The sequence below is a fragment of the Brachycentrus maculatus genome, unplaced genomic scaffold, assembly GCF_059751285.1.
Source record: "Brachycentrus maculatus isolate JH-2025_06_01 unplaced genomic scaffold, ASM5975128v1 h1tg000257l, whole genome shotgun sequence".
Classification (NCBI taxonomy): Eukaryota; Metazoa; Arthropoda; class Insecta; order Trichoptera; family Brachycentridae; genus Brachycentrus; species Brachycentrus maculatus.
In genome coordinates this window covers 1,611,113-1,636,337 of record NW_028281008.1, presented here as the reverse complement: position 1 = coordinate 1,636,337, position 25,225 = coordinate 1,611,113, and the positions used below count along the sequence as shown (strand labels likewise).

The 25,225-nt window shown below is 32.2% G+C and overlaps 1 protein-coding gene across 1 annotated transcript in view; it reads left to right on the top strand.

The window, feature by feature from the left end:
- Positions 1-4,252: 4,252 nt before the first annotated feature.
- caps (capricious) overlaps positions 4,253-25,225 on the top strand; it is a 177,344-nt gene continuing 156,371 nt past the window's right edge. Inside the window, exon 1 of the mRNA XM_088265688.1 lies at positions 4,253-4,887. The gene's annotated coding sequence lies outside the window, so the exon portion shown is untranslated. The remainder of the gene's footprint in view (positions 4,888-25,225) is intronic.

Sequence of the window (25,225 nt, the reverse complement as noted above, 5' to 3'; positions counted from 1 at the left end):
CAAAAATTTCGGTAAATAACATTAACAATTCCATGTGGTGTAGGATGAAAGTAAACTGAATGCAGTCTAAACGCGTTCTCTCAGACGATTACGAAAACAATTTTTTAAGGTTTTTCATTAAAATAAATACATGGTTTTAAAATTAAAATGAAAAGAGTTATTGAAAGGTAAGAAGATAATTTTTTTCAATTTATAATATGCATTCAATATATTTTTTTTAAAAAAACTAGCAAAATGAGACACAGCTTCTCGCATAGCCGATTGCTTATTAAATTGTGTATTTAAGTGTACCTCTTTAACGAGAGAAGTACCTACCTCACAATTGGTGCGGAATATTAAGAAAAAAGATTTTTAAATATGTTCTGCATACGTAAATACATGTTTAATTTATGAATAAAAGAAACGCCTTCTGCAGAAACACCAAATGGCTGTGTTCACAGTTTCAAGTTGAAATTCCACGAATTTATTAAAATCGAAATGAAAAAGAATCTGAAATTAAAACGAAGAAAGGGAGTGGCGGTGGGCGGACCCTTCCTTCATAATTATACCGAACTGAGGGTTGATCCTGCTGTTTCCTTAATATAAGATATATACTACAAAAAGGATACATTCATTTAAAAGATTTCTTGTAAACTAATAATTAAATTATAAAAATTTATCTTCTTTTCCGTCGTTACCATCCCATACGCGCACCATTAGAATATGCATCAAATAATGCAACGCACCGTCACATACTTAAAACTCATTAGCCATCACACCGCTTCACCGCAGGGAAAGGCAGAGAGAATAGAACGACATACCACTCTGTATTTGCCAACATTTTTCGCCTTTACTACATTCTTGCATATCCTCACCCGCCGACACACACATACACACCCTCACACACGCCTACCCTCTCTTCTCTTTTCGCTCTCAATATACAGCAGTATTGATAACATTATATGAATGTGGAATATTTAATTGGCTTTTATTACTGTCAATATTTTAAAATTATAGTTTAATGTTCAAGCTGTATAATTCTAAAACCAATAAATTAATTAATTATTTTGACTGCTGACCCGACTGCTTTCTTCTTATGTATCTTTTTCCAACTACATTCGCCTTAAAAATTGTTTAACCTTTTTACCTCACTCATTTGTTCCACATGTCCAAATCGTCTCAACACACCTTTCCCTATTTTATCAGTAATGCTTATCTCAGGCATGAATTATTTCCTTATTTCACCATTCAGACATCTATCATACATCGCTTTGCCGCACGTTCGTTTGAGGGATCGCATTTCAACTACATCAAATCTGCTTTCATATTTATTTCGCTAACTCTACGCCTCACTTCCATACACTAGGGTTGAAGCCAGGACTTCATTTTGTTACTGCCGGTTAATCTTTCGCAGATAAACTTAAAAACCAACTTTCTAATAATTCACTAAATTGAATAAATATTTTGTTGGAGAAATTACGCACGGGAATGTTGGAAAACCATTAGTTTTTTAATTACTTGGGATTTTAAGAATCCAGACCCCTCGGTCTTTATTCCCACAAACATTTACGTGTTAAAAACAAATTATTTAAGGATTTTGGTGAACCTTTTCAGGACACTTAATTATAGTCTGTACTGAGACAGAATCGTAATAATAACACACAATTAATGGCCTGCTAGTTGCGTATACAACCTCTCTCTCTATTCTCTAACGATCTTTACATTTTGAATGAATACTTGTTAGTCGGTTTTAGTTTACACTTATACTAACGATATTTTATTTTTATTCATTTGGGAATTGTACATCTTTACATTAAAAAATTTATATAATAAAATAGTTACATTAACAATAATAAACATTACATAGTTACATTTATAAAAATAAAGCCAATTAAACAATTCCACATGTATGTTATAATAACTATTAAAACATTAAGAGATATTACAAAAAGAGTGGGAATGTGTGTGAGGAAGGGAGTAAAAGAGTAAGGTTATAAAAAATAGAATTTCGCAGGAAGGAAAAGGAAAGGAGCGGAATAAATGAGAGTGGTTAAAAGTATTATATTAATATTAATATATTATATTGTATTAATATATTAATATTAATTAATATTAATTTTAAATAAATACATATTTTAAAAAAATATGTTCGATGAACTATTTTCTCAAGGGACGATAAAAATATAAGGAACATAACTTATTACACTTAACACTTTTAAGTTCTACTATGTTGTAATTTTTTTTTAAAACGTAAAAATAAAAATAAATAAAAAAATTGCGACAATTGTTTCACCTTGTTAGAGCATTATAAAACTACCACAGTAGTTTGTAAAATGACCTAACAAGACGAAGCTATAACAATTATAACGATTTCTTAAAATATATTTTTTTTAAATATATATTTATATATATATATATATATATATATATATATATATATATATATATATATATATATATATATATATATATATATATATATATATATATATATATATATATATTGTTCGCCTCCGTAGTGTAATGGTCATCACGCTCGGCTACCGTTCTGGAGGACCCGGGTTCGATTCCCAGGGGGGGGGGAAAAGAAATATGAGTGATTTTTTCAATGTAATATTTATTCAATACTACCCTGGACTGGTACCTGAAGGCTGATCACCTTTCCTTCATGGGTAAACGATCAAGATAACACTGCGTTTATATGACGCAGTGCCCTATGCACCATTTGGGTGCGGATAAGGGTTTTATTATTATTATATATATATATATATATATATATATATATATATATATATATATATATATATATATATATATATATATATATATATATATATATATATATATTACATATATATATATATATATATAAATATATATATATATATATATATATATATATATATATATATATATATATATATATATATATATATATATATATATATATATATATATATATATATAAATATACTACTTAGTAGACCCTAAAAATCACTGTCTGATTTTAATATTTAAAATATAAATTATGGAGCGACAAATCAAACGCCAAATCAATAAATAATATAATTTATTGTTCATGTGAAAGTACTTTGAATATTTTCTGTATGTTAAAAAAATCCTTCGTACAAATAATTTCATTTACGAAATTCGATAATCGAAATAAAGCATTTTAGTAAGTTCAGCATAGGGCGTCATCACGCGTATGCATACTTTTGGAAAGTTAGTATAATGCCCTTAAAACTAGGGCTTAAAAGTTCCCGCAGGCGTCAGTTCCCAGCTTTCAATACAAAATGCATCAACAGGGTACGTAAACTCCGCGAAAACAGGAATGACGCGGTAATAGAGGTCACGTGTTTGCAACTTTGATTCTTACGGTTGAAATAAATCATGACGATGACTTTATGAATTGGTAGTTTTTGATAGCAATTTTAATATCGATATTTAAATGTTTAGGAGAAAAAAATTCAAACGAAAAAAATACACCATCGGGGTTGGTAAATTTTAAAATTGATGATTTTTTCAGTATTATTATTTGTATTGGTTAAACAGTCAAATATTTTTTACTAATTAGATACAGGGCATTTGACATATAGACAAAGATAAACAATAAAAAAATATTTTATTTATTGTTTCGGAATTTATTTTGTGGTAAGACATGATGAAAAAAAAACACTTGTTTTTTGCAAATAACTCATTCCACTCCCAAAAATTAAAATGATAACACCCAGTACCACACAAAGGTCAAATAATGAATAACTTTAGAAATCCAAAAAAAATATTGTAATAATAATTTACTGAATAATGTATTATTTGAAAAATTTTCACCTTTGCTTTCCATTTTTCCTTTATTCTCAAACTCCACCCCCTCCCCCCAACTTACCCCCCTCCGTGGTTATAGAGCAAATAAATTATTAATGTTCTAGTTTATATTTAGACCCGACGACGGAAGTTTAGCTTCCGAAACTAAACGTTATAATAAAATAAATATAACTCTTAATATAATCTTAACTAAAAATAAGTTGAAAAAAGGGAGGGTTTTTTTTTTACAAAAAATAACTGTTTATTTTTTTGAGATTTTTTAAAATAAAAACACTACCGACCTACTACTACAATACCTTTATTATTGAAAAAATTTCAGGTTAACATTTTTTTCAAGAGTTCGCATAATTTTCTCTCGCTCCAACACCTTGGGAACATTTGCCATCTCTGTTTTTACGTTGTGCGGATAGCGCCGCCAGGAGCGCCACCGGTCAAACGGTTGAAAACGTTCAGTCGAGCGCTGACTTTCGTTCTGGGAGGGTGTCTCGCTTCAGATCATCTCACCCGTCTATGAGATCGCGATCATTTTCCGAGCGAATCGATTCAACGGAATAAATTAATAAACATCAGTAATATCGCAAATAAATCAGTGTTAATCGAACAGAATAAATGCCCGAATAGTGAAATATTTTGTGTTTTATTTGTTTGTTAACAAAAGTTTTTGTGTGTTTTCTGTGTTTTGACAAGTATTTCTTGTTTGTTTGGACAATATTATCGCTTTCACTTGGGACGAGTGACTTGCTGGAATAATTTTCAATTGATAACAAAATAAAATCCTCGTGTTTCGAGTTTCCCTGAATTCCCCCCTTAATACTTCGCACCAATAAGAAATATTCGCGCCTTCGTGACATTGTAAACTGACTAGTATTAAATCTTGTGTTTTTTTTAAAGATATTTCTTCTCCGTGATTGTGTTGGATATAAATCGATTCGGCAATCCTCGGGAGGACCCTGAAAGTTTGTTGGAGCCTCACGAACTTTGGCACTTTTAACTGTGTCGGAGAAATTCCGTGGTTGATCGTCCATTCAATGGAGCAAAGTTTGGGACTTTGACGAATAAACTACCGCCGGAGTTGACACAAAAGCAGTAAGTATTATAATTGCGCAATACTTGAGTAAATAGTTGGACCAGTCTCCTCCTACTTCCACCCCGCTCGAGTATCCACCAGCTTCCTCGTCTACGTACATCAGCTGGGATTTTAGCATTGTAAAAATTTCTATCCACATTCTTCTGGTCTTATCACTGAACTGTACCTTTCATAAAATTAAACACTAATAAAATAGATTTAAAAGAATTGAAAAAATGGATTTAAGCATTATGTATGTGTGTTATATATATATATATATATATATATATATATATATATATATATATATATATATATATATATATATATATATATATATATATATATATATATATATATATATATATATATATATATATATATATATATATATATATATATATATATATATATATATATATATATATATATATATATATATATATATATATATATATATATATATATATATATATATATATATATATATATATATATATATATATAAAATATGTATTTAAAGGGAATATTAAGCAGGAATATATTTATTTCGAAAGTTAGAATAAATATACGTATAAAAAATGTGAAGCAAATAAGTAGAAAGATTATCTCCAGCAGCCTTGTGTACTCCATTCCAACATGTTAAAAGTACATATTAATTACTGCTAAATTAATTCGTAACGAACGCTTAAGTTAGTACAAAGAAACTTGATGTACAACATAATTGAGGAAAGCCATTAATCAAAGCGTTACACAAAATATTTTGATTCCCAATCCCAAGAAACGAGTGTGTGTGCGGACGGCTTTACGGGCATTCGGAGTTTAGCGCCGGATTTCAGTTCTAATTTATCCAAGAAACGGCGAATCTGGACGTGGCCCGCCCGCCCGTCGCGGGATTAAACCGCAAAATTAATTTATTCATTTTAACGTAATCTTTTTCGACGGCAGAAGGTTACATTATAACCGGGAAACTTCGAACTTATTTCCCGCGCGATGTGTTTTTCTCCCGCCGAAACTCCAAGTTTAATTTGGAGTTATTTCCTCGAGCAGGCGGTGTTTGCGACCTGCTCTCTGCTTTCTCCCTCCCAAAGACGTCTACGTTGACCATAAAGGTTGGTAACATTTTAAATTATCGAATTAATTCGGCGCCGGGTGTGATCGTGCCCGAATATCATTTTACGAGAGAACTTCGTTATAAATCCGGCAGAGCAAAACACTCAGGTTGGTGGTATTACGGACCCGTCTAATTTCATCAGCTTTGCGTCCCGCCCTTTTCCACGTTTCCACTGACGAATCTTTAAATTAACGCTTAGCCTGTTTAAGCAGCTAAAATAAAAACTTCGTTTAAAATCCCAATAAAACCGAGAAAAAACTAGAATTGAATGTATGTATAGTTCATATAATTTATTGATTCGGCATTAACTATGGAATTTCACCATTATTATCTATGTTTCCATTACAAAAAGTCCCGCCCTTAACCCTACCCCTCTATGTATAGCCCCACCCACCTCTATATATACCTGAATAATTTATTTTTTCGTTAGATTTTGTAATTTGATGAAAACTATCATAGTTTTCGAAACTAGTAGTGTGTAATGAAATAATACTCAATATGTGGTATTACACAAGTATTTTTTTTTTTAAATATGTACAATATATTTCAATAGAGTGCAGTTGCGAATTCCAGAAATATCAATGATTAATAGCTGGTAATGTTCTTAGTGCAATAAGACAAAAAATATTGTCGAATCGCTAAAAATACAATGTATATAAAAACCGTCAAACCGCGATTGTAAAAATCCTGGTAGGCGGTCGACGAGTCGTCGAGCGGCCTTCCTGCGATGTCTGATCGCGGATCGCTGATCGCCTCCCATCGACTCCGATTTCACGCCGTGACATCACTAAAGCCATTAAGCGCACGAACAAAGCGCGGTAATCGCTAATCATAATTCTCTGTATTTCGCAGCCCGAATGATTGTAATTTGCGGGAGGTCCTGTTCCTTGTAAGACACCGTGTTGACCGAGATTACGCGACGTTTTACAACTCCGTGTCCGCCATTATAATTGAACGTTTAAGATAGCAGTTTCCACGGGTCGTAAAAAGAGTAATAAAACTGGAAAAATGGCAGCTGACGGTCGAGTCCTTGGATTGTCCTCTCCCGCCTCGCTTGTTAGCAAAAAACAACAAAACTAACTTCCTTTTTTTACGTCCGCCGTACTTAATAAAGTTGAGATAGCTAATTGAATGGATTACTTACTGTAACAACCGAGTACGTACCTATTCCGACATTATTTGTTGAAAATTTTATAATTAATACCACTAAAACTGTTGATAATAAAACGCAAAATAAGTTTTATATCGTAAAAAATATCCTTGATTTTATCATTTTCGTAATTTAAAAATGAGCCAGCATTAAGTGCTCGCGAATGATTTTTTGTTGTTGCTACTTGACGCTTCATTATTAAATTATTGCGAAATATTCGCGCGATATACTTGAGGCGTAGCCGAGAAGTAATATTCCTTTATAACGGTTTCCAACTTTTCTGATTTACGATCGCGGCTGATATGAAACTTTTTCAAATGTCTTATTTTTCAACAGTTACGCGTAAAATTGCTCTCTTTGTAACGCCGAAGTCGGAGTTAATGTGTTCGGCAGAATTAATTCCCTCCTAAGTATAATACGACCCCAACAAAATGAACGCTGATCTCGACGTGCGTTCGGTTCGAAAAGGGCTTTGTAATTATTCTTTTTGTTTGAAATTTTAACGATCGATTGCCCCATTAAACTCTTATAACTTACTTTGTACAAATGTATTTCGACTTACCGAAAGCGTAGTATCGCGAAATCCACCCTTATTATTATATATTTCTTTCCGACGTCATCCGTAACGGAACATTCGGAGGCGAGAAAGATACGGAGACAAAACACGAGTAATTTATCAAGTTCACGGTAATCTAGAACGACAAGGAATACACGGAGATGTACAAAATGTATTGATGTATCAAAATCTCGATATCTTTATTTTATTCACGAGGAAATCGTCCTTTTATTTGTGTCGAGTAAATGCAAAGCAATATTGTTTTTTTCCGTCGTGTTTCTGTTCACGAACACAACTCGAGGAATGTTTATTTGTCGTATTATTATCTTATCATTGGACACGATTCTAACATTCTGAATTGTAAATCCAGGCGTGTTTTTTCAACCTGAAGAATGTGCCTTTGTGCTGCTTTTCCTATTGTTCGGCTTACATAATAACATCATAATCGATGTTCGAATTAAGTCAGCGAAACGTAAACCAACACAGAAAATTCTTAGTTAATTTTAGGATTATGCTTCGGCTAACGCGACCGATCCTTCCTGGCATGCTAGGATGATTACATTAAAATAAGTTAATGAAATGTCAACTTTTAAACTGTTTCAAATTTTGATCGTTACGACAGCCAAATTGCGAATCGGTTTCTGTATTCGGAAAATAATATTATTTGAGCATCTTTTGGGAATCTTTATTTCCAATCTCTACGAAGTCTCCGATTTATTCTCTGTAATATCACAACGATTTTATGTCAATGTATTACAGTAACCAAATTATGAATAGGTTCATACTCGATGTGATTATCTTTTTCTAATATTTCAAATGGCGTTCAAAATACGGTCCATACACAATACTAAATAGCACTACAGTATTTTTTCCTAACCCAAGAATTTATAACACACGGTATTAAAAATGTCAACTATTTTGCCTTAGGTAGGTAGGTACTGCAAATAACTCGAATATGAGCTTAGTAATATTTTATTAGAAATCACCTGTCAATCAAGGTAATTATAATTGTACTAGCATAATTATCGATCAGTTGATGAAGGTACTTGCCTTTCCTTTGATGGTAGTTGATTTTCTGAAATGTTATTAGTAGTTAAATGTGTTGGTAAATAGTTATTCTCAGAAATAAATTTTGAAATAAGCAATCTAACATAACTAGAAAAAAAGGTACTATATTTTTAATGTATTGTTCCGAATTTCGATTAGTAATCATTTTGATTATTTCCTATATTGCATACGTTTTGGTGGTAAATAAAGTAAAATAATGACGAAAAATGATAAAAAATAATTTAGTTTTGCTTATAGGTCATGTCCGCCTCTGTAGTATAATGGTCAGCACGCTCGGCTACCGTTCTGGAGGTCCCGGGTTCGATTCCCAGGGGGGTCAAATAAATATAAGTGATTTTTTCACTGTAATATTTATTCAATATTACCCTGGACTGGTACCTGAAGCGGAGGGCTGATCACCTTTCCTTCGTGTGTAAACGATCAAGATAACACTGTGTTCATATGAAGCAGTGCCCTATGCACCATTGGGGTGCGGATAAGGGTTTTATTATTATAGGTCATTTTGTGATCATTTATCGAACTACGTAATTAGTCCTTGTAAAGATTAGTCCATATTCATAAATCCTGTATTTGTGTACAAAGAAAAAATTAGGCTGATCCCCGTATTCCGCTGATTCTAGTAAATAAAGATTTTTTTAAAAATATTTTTTCTGTTATTTTTTCTGTTACTTCAGTCAGGCACAAAATATTGTATGATATTGTATACTTTTCTTGAATTATTTTAAACTACATACTTAGTCACGCTACTGATAAGGCGCAAAGCGTTATCTTGAATAGCGTTCATACACCTTTAGTGTTTATATTGAACAGTCAACACTTTTATTACATTTTACGATGACGACATGATTGTGAAAGAGGTGAACCTACTCGCATAGAAATAGGTTAACAATTTATGAAATAAGTATAACAAAATAAACAAATTGTTTATAAAATTTTAAAATAATGGTATAACTTTAAATCCATTTTATTGTAACATTTTGAGTGTGTCCAAATACTTGTTCACAAAATCTGGATTATCTCCAATTACAGGAGTTATTTTCATATTATTTTTTGACATCTCATCAAAGATGAAGAAGAATATGGAAGTCTGGGCATTTACGGGGCTTACGACCGTCATAGGCTGGTTTAAGTGATCACTTTACACACGTGTAACATTCACCAATTCTACCCATTATTGACAACCACACTACTCAAATTCTTGGAAGTTCTATATATATGAACCAATTTAGAAACCTTGTTCATGAATCACTAGAACTTCACTAGAGACATCTATTGGTGAGATGTAAAGAAGCTTTTTATTAAGCAGAAACTCTTATATTAGTATGTGAGATCCGAATCCTGGATTATAATCACACAGATGAGAAACGCCAGAAAATACCATTTTCATTTTTATTATTAAGCTTATAATTTGACCAGATAATTTATTTACAACATTTTGAGTGTGTCCAAATACAACAAGGTTTCTAAATTGGTTCATATATATAGAACTTCCAAGAATTTGAGTAGTGTGGTTGTCAATAATGGGTAGAATTGGTGAATGTTACACGTGTGTAAAGTGATCACTTAAACCAGCCTATTCTTCTTCATCTTTGATGAGATGTCAAAAAATAACATTTTATTGTACATATATATTGTGCATTGGAGTTATGTGATTGCAAAATTCTAGCTACGCATGTTGACTATGGTTATTGTTTCTAGGGTTTTTATCATTAATATTAGTGTCGCTAGGTCACTCCAATAAGAAAATATATGATATTGTAGGAATCGCTAAAACAGAAATGTTTAAATCTTGGATCTTCGATTTATCGAAACGTGAGAAGTGATGTGAATAAAATGACAATAGAAATTCATTAAATGCGTTTTTAGTTTATATTTTTTTGATACATTAAAAACTAATAGGTACACACGAAATAACAGTAAAGGATCGACCTTTAAAAAATAATTTAAATTCACTTTATACAATAATACAAATTATAAGTACAAATTCATGAATTATGTATTATTTTTTATTTGGTTAATTGAATAAATTTAGGTAGGCGTTTAATTGAATATATTTTGCCTATTTCTGAAAGCTTTCCAACAATTACAGTTTCACTCTAATTACGACAGTAACTCACAGTAAATATTTAATGTTTTTACCGTGTAATTTTCGATTAATAACGCTGCCTATTATCACAAATAATATTCTCATCCGAATTTCAATTAGCCCGAAATTATCGAAGTAAAGTTTATGATCCCGACGAAATTGTCCAATAAATTATTCAGCGTTGGGATACTAATTGGACGACACTAGTTTCTGTATCCCGATTATTTGTTCTGTCCCAGGTGCGGCCGATAGATCCAAAGCGTTATCGCTATTTGCTGACGACACGCCGTAAGATAACAGCCCAATCGACACTATTGTTATAAACCAACCCAAATAAAACGAAATGTTATGGGACAAGTTTATCTAGCAATATCTAGTTCAACTTATTACCGATCATAGATTGTTCTAACAATCTTAACAAAATTACCTTCCGAGTAACAAATAAAAATATTTTAACTTTTAATAATTTTTTTAATTGACAGTTATTTGGGGCTTTGAAAAATACCTTGCAATATTCTTTCTATGTTGAGTTCACCAATAGTATGCAAAATAACCTTCACAGAACACTAAACAAAGCTAGAACAATTTAAAGGGTGAACACCATTAACAGCAACGTGTCCGAAGACAATAAATAGATTTTTGTTTGCGTTTTGTACTGTTAATTTATATCTAAATACAGTGTTAAATATTTACAACAGATAAAAAATTATTTATTTTTTTACAAAAATGTTAATAAAATTAGTATATAACCACTCACCGTTCAGTGAACGGTGAGTGGTTATATACTAATTTTATTAACATTTTTGTAAAAAAATAAATAAGTAAAAATGACTAACCACAAAGTAAATGCTTTAAATATTAATAATATTGAGAATATAAAAAATTATTGATTTTAATCTATATAAAACTTTCTATATAAACAGACTTTCGGGTTTAACGGCCACCCCCTCTCTACAATTAGTCCGTTATATCGAAGTTTTACTGTATTTTATAATGTTGTATACCTGTGTATCTCTTTTTTATACTCACATAAACGTTTCTAATTTTGTTGCGTAGGCTTCAGAATTCTTCTCAGTTTATCACTGTTTTCATTTTTGACAATAATTTATGTCTTGTACCTTCAATGGATGGTGGTTTTAGGCGGAAATATGTGCTTCTTATATGTATATGTTATTTTTTTATTATTACAGGTTTCAAACTCGTTTTTATTCCAGTATAGATATGACACGCGACATTTGAAAGATGCGAACGAGGGTGAATGTTCTTTGATACTCGACCAGTGTGCTTGTGTGTAGTATCTGCTTTACTGTGGACACGTGGTCCTAGTCTAAATATTAGTAATTCAAAGTGTTACATACTGGATACTATCCAGAAATGCTGATTATAATCGGTCCCTGTGATCCCGGAATACAGATTACCAACTTGAATTCCTAATTTTGGTTAGATAACTTTGTTCAATGCTCACCTATTTAACTTAATGGTGTTTCATAAGTCAAACAAAGTGCTAGCTCTTCACTGTGAATTCTTGATATTTCAAGCGAATTTATATCTAGGAGGTAATATTATTTTATACGGTATTATTAGATATCTAAATTTCAGCTCACTTTTATTGTTGATTAAATTTGTCGTGAAATTTAACTTTAATGGAGGATGGAATATATTTTTTGTACCATAATTTATCTCACAGAATTACAGCCATATAAAAAATCTGAATAAAAACATACATACACAAACTTTGATATTACTTTTCCAACTGTTTTCGACAATACCTTGTCTTTTTCGGGGATGGATACGTAAATGGTTAAAAACAACAGCGTTTGTTTTAGTAATTTCATGAAATGTGACATAAAGGCATTAACAAAAAAATGAGATCAATGTTTTTTTAAATAATGAAGCATTAGTATTTCCGCAAGTTTTAAACAACTGCGCGTGATAGAAAATAATTTCTACAAATTTAAATTCATTTATGTAAAACTCGCGGAAAATACGTTTAAACGTTTTGAAAATAACTTCTCCAGAAAAATTTATAAAAACTTTTTGCCCGTGTCATTATCATAAGTACCTCGGTAAGTACCTTTGAGATTTTATTGGCAAACTGTAACAACACTAAGCCGTGCCGATAACACATGTGTACATATGTACTTCCTTTGTAATGTGATGTGATGACTAATTATTTCTAGGAACAAGATTTAAGACCTGTGGAAAAGACGTAATAATGTGATTAGTAAGCAGGTAAAAATATCACTCAATCTCTTTTATTATAAAAAAAAATTGAGTAAGTACCCACTCGTTTCGAAAGTGATTCACTAGTTATTTAACCTACTTTCTTACCGCAATATTGCAGTGCACATATTTTTGACCGGAGAACGTCATTAAAAGACTTACGAATTTCATTCGCATTAATTGAAATAAATAGTTCTTAATTCTACCGCAAGTCCAACATGGTCGCTCACACTAAAACTGAATTTTCCTTTTAAAAAATAAACTGCTTTTAGTAAATGTTTTTCATTTTTTATCGTTATTTTCTGCACAAAATTTATTACTTTGGACAAGCGATAAACCCGATGACATCGTCCCATTCGTTATTTAAATACCAGTTTCGGCAGACGATTAGATCATTTCTAAAAACGTTTCAACGGCTATTCCGTTTTTGCAGGTTTTATAAACAAACAATCTAGACGGAATAAAAACGACCTTGAGTATTATTCTAATTTGTAAAGGGACCCATTCACCCACACATATTTCATGTGTATTTTTAAAATGATTGTTTTTGAAGAATTTCTATCTTCTTATCTCGTTTACATTCTTCAAATATGGTCAAAATGTTTTATGGATCATCATTATATAAATATTTAGATTAGTTTTATTTATCTACCTACGAGATAGGATATTAGAAGCAAACAGCAATCTCGAAACGAATTACTTATGTATGAGGTACTTGAAAATGTAATACAAAAACTTATAATATAAAAACTAGTCTACCTACGCCTCGGGTAAGAAATCATCAACTATGAAAAGATGAAAATAGCTCAAAAAATAATTCGTAATATGGAGATTGGTACGTTTTCTCATATATCGTGTTTTTGGGTTCATCCGAGGATATTGGTTTCCACGATGAAAATAAACGGCGGTTATCAAATTCGAAAACATTTTTTATTTAGAAATATTTTTTTTATTTCTTCATCCATATCTAATCAAATGGTTTCCATATTGTATTTACTTTATGTTTTAATCAAATTGTAAACATATATACCGACTCCGTAATAGTCTCAATTAATCGGTTAAGCAAATAACTACCCAACTCCAATGTTGTCAAATGGTATGTTTCGTATTACGAAGTGTAGAATAACTTTACAACGTTATTGAATATTGAATTTAATTATTAATAGTCACCTTGTAAGAAATGACTGCGCAGTTTGAACAAATATTTTTTTTTTTGGAAAGTAATATTTGGGCTTTATTTATATGCATATTTTAAACCTAACTTAATATTTTGTCCAGCTGTGGTCGCATGGTACCTGTATCCTTAATTCTGTCACAACTAGATTCTTGCTTTCACACAATTAATATTAGCTAAAAGGGGACATATTAAGTAGATAATATCTGCCTTCAATCATGCTGAGTAAAGAGTTGGCATTACCTTACACGGAATTTTACACAACTCGGTCTATCGCTGGAAATCTTCATTTGCAATTTACCCCGTCTCAAAATTTGGGTATCCCATTTCGAGTCGCTGGCGGTAGCTGGTATATTATCTCTCCACCCCCTGAACCCTGAGAATACCCATCAAATATGTACCAATTCGACTGCCAAAGACAGAGGAAGACATCTCAAAATTAATTGCCCGCAAGATCTCTCCTTAAACGCAGCTGGGTTATGCAAAATAGCTACCATTAAATTCTCTCTTGCATAAATTCAAAATAAAATGTGATCATGGCATGTTGTCAACACTTAAATCATATTTCTCATTTAGCTGTCAGGTAAACCCAGTGATTCTGAATGTTGGTTTACATAATTCGACCATTGGAAAAGCACATGTGCAAGATTCGAATAAATAATACGCGAGATATTTTTTAATACTTTTGTTTTCAAATCGTTATGTGGGCGTGGTCTGACACCAAATGTAATCAGAGAAATATGCTAACCTGTACTTAGTGATGTCGAGAACACGCTTTATTTACCTACACATAATTCACTTTCTAAATCATGCAAATATATTTTGAATTATAGCAAACTCAATCGAAAAAAAAACATTAATCACGGTAAAGAAGTTTGACGTCGACCGGCTAGATTTGTTTTCATCGTTGTTCGTATCATTTTCGAATCGTTCACTTTTTTCCAACAAATTCCGACTTCTTTCCCGCCATCCTCATTTGAATAACTCCTTTCGGAAATATACGGGCCTTTTTCGAGAGAAATGTACACTTAATATCAAATTTAGTAGCCCGGCGAAAAACTCGAACGGAAAAGTTGCTAAGATTATAAAAAATAAGCTTTTAAGTGTCGGAGAAATGGGGAAAACGTTGAAGAAGAAAAAATGAAATTTCACTACTTTCGTTTTACCTAACCGTAAATATTCCGCGGCCGCAGAGAAAATAAACTCTACCTGTTGTTAAGTATCCAGAGTTTGTCTGTATTACGCTCGAATAACTTTCATAAAGGAATACATTTTCACGACACATTTCAGACTTTTATATTTCCAATGGCGTGTGAAAATACCAAATTTAGCCGAGAATTGTGAAAAAAACTTTACTTTTTTTCCTTGTACACCTATCCATTAAGCCGAGTTAGGTCGCGCCATTATCGTATTATTTTTGCATAAAACATTGTATATTTTATTTAAATCCCTATCTTTTTTATGCGGAAACAGCTTTCTTTGCTCAGTCCGAAGTCGGGTCAGTTTCCACTCATTTCAGTACTTTTCACTCCAACAGAACATCGTTACCGTACTTAAAGTATACGGAAATTTTATATCCCGGCTTGGCAAAGGGATGGAATTGGTAACGAGTCTGATTCTTGTGTTTTGCTTTGTAAGCTGTTCATACGAGAGTTAATGGGGAGAAAATTGAGAAAATATGTTAGCAACAAAATAAAATGACTCATCTTGCGATTATTCCGGGTTTAAATTGTTGGTATTAAGCTCTTTCGTCAAGCTTGTAGTTTAACTTTTAAAATTTATATCCGTTTCGAAAGTATATGATAAATCTCTTTTTTTAGGCTCTCCGTAGACATTTTTATTGGATTTTTTTTATAAATAAAAGTTCAAAAATATATGATGTTTAAGAAGAAACACAATAAAATATAAACACATGCGCATATTTCTTTCACCCTTAACTGTTTACTTTTAAATGATATACAATTTTAAAAAAAATGAATTACTGTGAATGAAATTCATCAAAGTAGGTAATATTGATTATCTGTAATTTTATTTTAAAAATTTTATAATAAATGCTTACAGCATGACAAAATTACGTCTCGTAATCTCATTTACGATAAAATTTTTTTCATACTTATTTCAATTTATATGTAGATAAATTTTTAAAATCCACGTTTTAAGCATTAAAATTATTTTATTTATTATTCAAGAATAACTTTGTGGAATATCATTAAAATATAAAAATAAATCCCCGATATGAGACCACTTTTGAGGATATTATTGTAAACACCACTAGAACACAACAGATCAACAGATTGAAATACAGTTTGTATTTTTACCTGTTGGTGAAAACATCTATATTTCTGGAAACAAATCGTGTTTACATGAATAAACTCAAAAGATACTACATCTTACAATTTTTTTATTAAAATTCTACGTTCGGATGACCCTTAATCGTTATTATTTGGTAAAATGAAATTTTGTTTGTTTGTTTATTTCTATATCGAATCGCTGCTGTAACAGTCGTTTTATTTGATACGCAAAATGTCCATAATATTTAAAAATTATTATTTGTATTATACCTTGCTTGTTTGTGCTTCTCAAATGTATTATTAAATATCCCGTTTCAGTCGGTACGGTTATTGCAAGTAATGGAATGAACAGAATCTCGCTTAATGCCCGATATAAACACTAAACACATCAATGTTAAATTTCAATGGCACAGAATTCCGACTAGTATCTGTTGCCGCTTTCAATTATTATTATGAAGAACGAAGCTGTAATTTTATGCGCAGCAGAGAAATATTAAAACTGATTGCTACCCGCGCAGTTTCATTTATAAAATAAGACGTCTCATTTTAATGCCTACCATTTGGCTATATTACTTACTGTTATAATGAATAAATTCGGATTCGTAGTTCCTACCAATTTGTATTGAATCAAGGTTATCCTCACAATAAATAAAATTAGTAATCATGACTTATCCGCGATTATTTTAAAATGGATTGATTTTTGCTAGAATTTCTCTCTTCATTTTACAGATAAAATCTTTGTGTCGTTACTTAGATTCTACGAGCATCAAAATCTTGACACATAAAAAATAAACAATATCGCTTTCGATGAGTCACATGATATCATTATATACCTTTGCTGTCTTTTTTAATGCCAAACGCTTAAACCACACTACCTATCAACTGTTTTATCTTTTTAAGCTTCTTTTATTAATATTTTATCCTATTGATATAAAACAGATAAAGAAGAATATGGGTGTCTGGGGATTTACAGGGCTTACGACGTGTAATTGTCTGGTTTAAGTAATCATTTTATGCACTGTGTAACATTAATCATTCTACCCATGATTGACAGCCACGTTACTCAAATTTTCACACGTATGTAAAATTTATAGTGATCACATAAACCAGCCAATGACAGGCTCTATAAATATATGATTTTGAAAAAAAATTATCAAAATATCTCTAAGTGGAGTAAATCTAAAATTGGTGACAATATTTGTGCACACTCAAAATATTATTTTTCTTACCTTTCTTTCAAATAAATATAATGTTTACGTTAAATATTTATTTATAAATAAAATCCGTTGTTAAAATGATATTTTTTATTAAAAAAGACAATGACAGGCTCTATAAATATATGATTTTGAAAAAAAATTATCAAAATATCTCTAAGTGGAGTAAATCTAAAATTGGTGACAATATTTGTGCACACTCAAAATATTATTTTTCTTACCTTTCTTTCAAATAAATATAATGTTTACGTTAAATATTTATTTATAAATAAAATCCGTTGTTAAAATGATATTTTTTATTAAAAAAGACATTAAAAATTAGAAGTCGTAATCGTTTCATAGAGTTCCTTGATGTATAAATTCTTAAAATGTGATCGATATTTATATTAACGCATAATACAACTTCGTAATACAACTCCGATTCCTACAATCTAAAATTGAATGCACAGATTCATGAACAGCCACCCCCCTTGCCGCCAAGATCAACCCCCCACCCCCGCTGCTGGTGGAGAGTAACACTGCAATCTCATTTGCATATAAATTAATAATACGATTTAATTCTTTATGCATATATTAAGTCCAAACCGACGAAGTTAACTGCCGTAGGGATGTGTAAACAGTCCCCGGGAGGAATTGGCAGAGTGCCTGAATTCCATCTTACTTTCCCGAACACTGCCCCTACAGCCTAATGTAAGATGGCGTGACATATGTTTTCATTTCTCTTAATCTTTTTCCACTAAACGATGACAAGAAAATACAAGTTTTATGTCAAATTAACAGTGAAATAATTGAAAAATTTTATGCGATTTATTCAGTATTTAAGTGTATCGTATTTAACCGTTTTAGTGCTGATTTTTATTTGTTATATAATATTCAAGATTCAATATACAGATTCTCAGCACTCTAACGGTTAATACTTAGTTGTTTCTAGCTAATGTATAGAAACGGACTGATGGTAGTAGTTGTATTGATAGCAACTGGTCTGAATTCAACGTCAATATTTGGTTCAAACATAGTTTGATCCGAGTAACAGAAACATCACCCACGAATTACTTTGCGTCTCGAGCACTATGGAGAATATTAATTTTGAATCGGGATGTAAACAAGGAATATTATTTAATGTACTTGCAAGTTTTCATTTACTGTAATGTCTTATCCACAACTCCCGTGCGGTTTCGCTGGAGATACAGGGTACCAGGAGCACAGCGCCGGGCGGAGATGGCCCGGTCCGCTGCAGACTGAATTTTAAAACAAAATATAATTATTCTTGCTTTGCTCCGTGGCGCGTGTATCCAGGAAGCGGCCGTCATAAAAAAATTATTCCAAACTAGAAAGAGATTTTCATGAATATATTACCAGAACAAATTATTATTACCCGGCATTTTCAGGGTGCAATGAAATGCACCGCATAAAAATAAAACAGAAGATGTTTACGGCGTAGCTAAGGTAGCGTATATCAAATTAACATTTTAAGTAGATGGAAAAAATAATGAAGGTTCTGTGCTCCTGTAAAATTATAGATTGAGATTCGATACGTATCTAGATTTAATACATGTCCATAAAGTCGAAATAAATTACTAAGGATATATTTTGATCGATTTTATTTTGTATTCTAGAAATTGATTTTTTTATATCTGTTTGTTAATATAAGCTCAAAACTACCGGATAATTTTCTTCTACACAAAATATTTGAACGCTCAAACTAAAATCAACTTCCACTGGGGGGCATTCAGTTCTTTCAGTAAACAGGTTAGGTGCCTAGTTGAAAGTTGCCCAGCTCTTGCACAAAGAAAACTTTTTAATGAATCAAAAGCTTTTTTGCGGTCAGATTTCCTTCGCGGCCATCTTGAAAACAGGTCATTATATAAGTAATTTTAACCCCAGTAAACTCGTCAAATTTTCTCAAGTACAATAAAATGTTTCCGCGTTCGATAAAGCTTTTTAGCGATGTGATTGACTTAAAATAACCACGTAGTCATTTTGCAATCCTAGTGAATTAGTAGTTCTCGAGTGGTCGACACAATCAAAGTAAAACAGAATTTCTGAGAAAGCATTATATGATAAGACTGTTAAATAGGAAGCTCTTATGGTCTGATCTTCGTTTATTCTCTCTCCAAGTGACCAACGCTTTCAAGTGGTTTATTGCCGACGGAAGTTCTGATGCAAACACCACTTATGCAATTAATTATTGCAACGAGTCAAGCGCCTCACACCTTCCGACGACACCACATCCCACGCGCTGAACGGACCTTACTCATTAAACTTTATTATATTAAAAGAATACAACTTATTTAGATCCATTCAAGAACAAGGATAACCGCAAAGCTCCTTGTACAAGTCTCGGATAGTGGAACTAACGAAACTCACCGAAATTTCGACACAGTTACGATTCCGCCGTTCCTAAAAATGTCTCGGTTGTCACATCCATCGAGAATCCGATTGACAACATAATCTAATTTCATCGGATAAATTGTCAATAGGAAGATTTGTGTCTTCGAATTTGACATTTTTATTCTCTGAATCATTTTGCTTTTCGAGTAAGGGTTTGATTTATGAAATATACGATACATATTATATTCCGTTCCCGACAATATTTTGCATAAACCAAAATGTAATTTAAATTCACTTGTACCTAGTTGGCAATGGAAACAAATGAGACGACAGACGACCAGGTAAAAACTTATTTTTTCCGCATTCTTGCGTTATTTTTAAACACCTAATTCTATGCTCAAAGAAGTGAGCTTCTTTTTAAAATAGACTCTAATCACATTTAAATGATCTCATCGCTTTTGTAACATATGTAAGCAAACTATTCAATATGTATCGTTATACTCGTAAGTGCTCCATTTGTTAAATAAATCTGTCCTCCATAATGTTCCCGAGCTAGTTTAGTGAAGCATCGAGTGCGTGGTATCAAAATACGCTTTCAGATTTATGGTATCCGAAAAATTACGAGTAAAATGATGTGCTCCTAACTATTTAGTGTCTATGATTTATCTGTTTCTTTTACTGGTTTTAGTCATACTCACATGAGCGTAACGAAGCAAATGTTGTCATTTTTTTATCTATGATATATTTCCACTTGAATTATAGTTTTTTATAAATTCCGTTTTTTCGTATTTTCAATAATTATGTATATTGGGCAATCAATCTAGCGCCATTTTCCTATTTTTTTAAATTTACATATTTTATGTACAATCATATTGCAGATACCGTTTTTTCATATAAACTCGACCAGAAATCGAACTAACTGCAATTTGCATTGTAGCCAAATGTGATAAAACCTAACTAACTAATTAACCATCACACAGCTTCCTCGAAGCGGTAGGCAGAGAGAATAGTACGCCACATAAATCTGTCTTTCTTCAATCATTCGATCACTTTCTTCTTTCTTAATTCATTCGATTCATACGCCCATACCATCTCAGAAAGAACGCATTTCGACTACACTCATCCTTCTGTCTACTTTCATCCTTCTGTTGCCAACTCCATGCTTCACTTCCTTACGTTACATTGATTTTCATGAAGCTCATGTTCGTTTTTTAACCAATAAATTGGCGACAATGTTTGCATTCGTGTGGTAACACTCTCGATGCAGAGTGCAAACTCTGATCGCACTTGAAAGATTGTATGTAATGTTTGTCGCTTCGAATGTTACTCTTATCAGTTTTATACTCTGTAAAGACCGTGGTTCGAGCTGGAATAGTCTCAACAAAGCACCGAGGCACTGAATGAAGAAGTGTCTCCCCCTCCGAGCGTCCAATTACAAACCTTCTCAAAATATTTTGGAATTTTTCTCCGAAACATTTTCCTTATCAATTTTCTTCGTTATTATCGCTGTATATTGTGCAACAAAATCCGTTGTAACAAGACACAGGACGCTCTCCAATCATCTTTTGAGGTGCCATTATTTTATAATGAGCCCTTGGTATCACTTATGATGTATTATAACACGGATCGTCTTTCTTGACTGCTTGTTAATTGAATTAGTATTCACACAGATTGTTAATGGCGTCTCAGTCTTGACTGACTCTTGAGTCACTTCAGCATTGAAACAGATAACGAACACGTAAATATACGTACTGATTTTCACGCCAATAATAGAACCTTGAGTATGCTTAAGTGTGAATTCGAATAAATTATAAGTTTTATTTATTTATACTTATTGTAGGTAATCAGTTAAATGAGGTTATTTTAAAAAGCAGATAGGTATACATTTTTCTTTCAATCAAGCAGGTTTTGTTTATTTAATTTATTTTAATTTTAAAAAGATAAATATTTGTGTTTGTAATATTTCCACAAATATTTCAATTTCATACTATTTCTGTGAGCCTAAGCGGCTCATTATGAGAAATAGGTATCAAATTGTAGTGGAGGTTGCAAAGATAAAGGTTTATTCTCAAAAAAAAAATCAAGAAATTAACGTGACGTAAGAAATGCAACACTGTTCTGTCACTCATCTTTGATCTATCATTTTTCCTTAATTTTTCGCATATGTTAGAAATTTCACTAAGCACTGGGCTGCGTTTATAATGATCTTAAGTACGCGAGGCACAGCGCAGCTGTAATTTACGTGATTAATGATAGTTTAAACATAATAATTGTAGGATACAGGGGATGAAGACGAAACTAAACTCTTTATTGAACGGACTTTTTGTTGTCGTTGTTGTACAGATTCCATAATATTTTATTTGTATTATTTCTTGTATGAGTTGTTCATTTTTTTAATCATATTGCGAATCAAAGATACCATTTTTTTAAGTAAGTTTTTGTGTTGAACTATGTTGAATTTACAATATTTTTAAGAGTAGGCGTTGGGGATATTTTTCTGAAAGCCCAAATTGCCCATTTCTATTGAAGAGTAAATATGTCAATCAACTACGAACGAGTTAAAAACGTATTGAAATGCTTTCGAGAAATCCTTATATGTAAATACAGAAAGTGTGTCGTATTGAGATGGCACGCCCCAGCCATTTCAAGTGTCGTTTAAAAATAATATTTTTATTCTCAAGTCTAGCGGCACTTCTACAGGCGCTAGTACACCCAGTATAGCAAGCGTGTTACTCCAGTCTCCTAGCTACCGGAGTATTTACTTTGGTCTGTACACTGTCGCTCATATGGAAACATTTTGACATCTCGATGATTACAGTGTGTGTTTGCTTTACGTTTCAACATAACTTGCGTGGGTATTTTTGAATCCTCTAATTGTTCGGATCAAACTTTAACCGAACTGTATGGATCTGAATATTTAACAGGCAGTCACTTACAAGCCAAAAGTTCGCGGTTACCCACTTAACATCGGTGCCTACAAACTACTAATAATAACGATATATGCTGGTATTCTTGAATGGAGTTAAACAACTGATATTGAACATGTCAAAGTTCTTCTATATGTCATTCTATAGTCAGCTTAGTTTAATGGCTATCAATATTTAATATTTTGAAAAAATAAAATGCATATTTTGTTCGTTGGTCAGAAATTTGACGTTCTTGTACGGCTGGTACAAGAAGCGCAGGGCTGATCACCTTGTCTTCATGCGATTAACAATCAAGATAATACTACGTCATTTATGATAGAGATGCAGTGCCCTATGCACCATTGTGTGTTGATAAGCGTTAGAATATGCATGCGATAAGTGATGTTCATTTGAATCGCCCAACAGAACAGCATATAAACTAAAGCGCAATTCATATGAATTATCATCAATATATAAATTTCCATTGGAAATTTCGTTAAACATAACGAATGGCGATTGCGGTGGTGAGCGCCGATAATTCACTAGAGATTATGATGATTTTAACACGATTAGGGCAGGATTCAGGGGCTAACGTCCGACTCAATATTTTTTGTCACATGTCAAATTTTAAAGGTAATTGTGAATACGTGGAATTGATTATTATATTATATTTTGTACATTAAAAGTATTACCAACTTTGTGGTACGGTAATATAACACTCTCCTTATCATTCATTGTTCACTTTGTGTAATACTACTTTGATAAACACGAATTCGTGACTAACGGTTTCGGAATAATCATTTCATCATCAGGTCATTAAAATGAAAATAAAATTGTTGCGGTCTTAAATTTGTACAAAAATAAAATATTGAAGAGAAAGAAATATCTCCTTCAAAATATTTTTTTGTACAAATATCAGGCCGCAATAATTTTATGTTTATATGAATGACCTGATGACGGAATGATTATTCCGAAACCGGTAGTCAAGAATTCGTGTTTATTAAAGTGGTATTGCACAAAGTGAACGATGAGTGATAAGGAGAGTGATTATTATTTACTCATGTGCAGATGACGGAATCGCAGTTTTTTTGTTAGAACTCGTATGCATACATGCACAGTAGGTATAAAGTTTGTACCTCTGGGTAATGTAGCCACTTGGTCGGGCGCTACATCTCATTACTCCGTCAGTCAGGCGTCGCTCGAGGCGCGAGGCGCTGCCGCCTAAGTACCCGAGATGCTGGATCCATCTGCCCCCATAAACCTACTCCAGCAGGATGTATGGAGACGTTCAATTTCCACATATGACAAGACGCCTACCGACTCAAATTATCTTATTATACAACTCATCGTACGCGATGCGACGCCACGAAAAAAACTCCCTCGCAATGCCTTTGTTCTCTCTAGCTTTTTGTGGCTATCTCATTTGTGATCTCGCAGTTGTAGATGGCTCGAATGATTTGCGTATTTCGTGTTGGCGATTGAATCGGGTATAATTTATTTCGTGTTTATTTGTTCCACGCGAAGAGTGCTATGAGATCCGCGTTGGTATTTTTCTTAATGGGGTTTTCGTATTTTTTGTACATTAACGTATTATATCTAATCATTATAGATAAAGACACCGCGACATGACATTGTACCCGATCGGAAAGGTATTCGTTTCATTTTCTTGTTTTGAATTTCTTTTTAGCTTAAGTTTTTGTATCAAAATTATCATACATAAATAAAGTACAGTCGGTGAATGGTCGTCAGAGGTCTTCCGGAATCCTCTGAATTAGAAAAAGAGACGTGAGGGATTAATACTTTCAAGTGGCATTCTTAGAACAAGTCCACCTTCTCATTTTTAGGACTTCCAATATAAGGAGCTGCATTTTTCTTCTCCTCACATCCTCATTCCTTACGAAGTTATTCACAAATATAGGAGCTAGAAATACGCAGATTTGTGCTTCGATAAGCATGATGAAACAAAAATCATGAAAAAACCGAATGAAATTACGAGTTAAAGCCGTTATTTATTTCGGATTTTTAATTCAATCGCCCATCACTGCCGTGGAATCATTACAAATCTCAAAGTGATAATGCGCATTCTTTATGATGTACATTATACAAAACGTAATAATTGTATAACACAATCATAGTATTGTCTTTCAAGATAATTAACTCGCTACTCGGGCAAGTTTTATTTAACATATGTAAGTATTCAAATTAATAGGGTTTAATAATGTATCGACGGTGGCAAATCATGTGT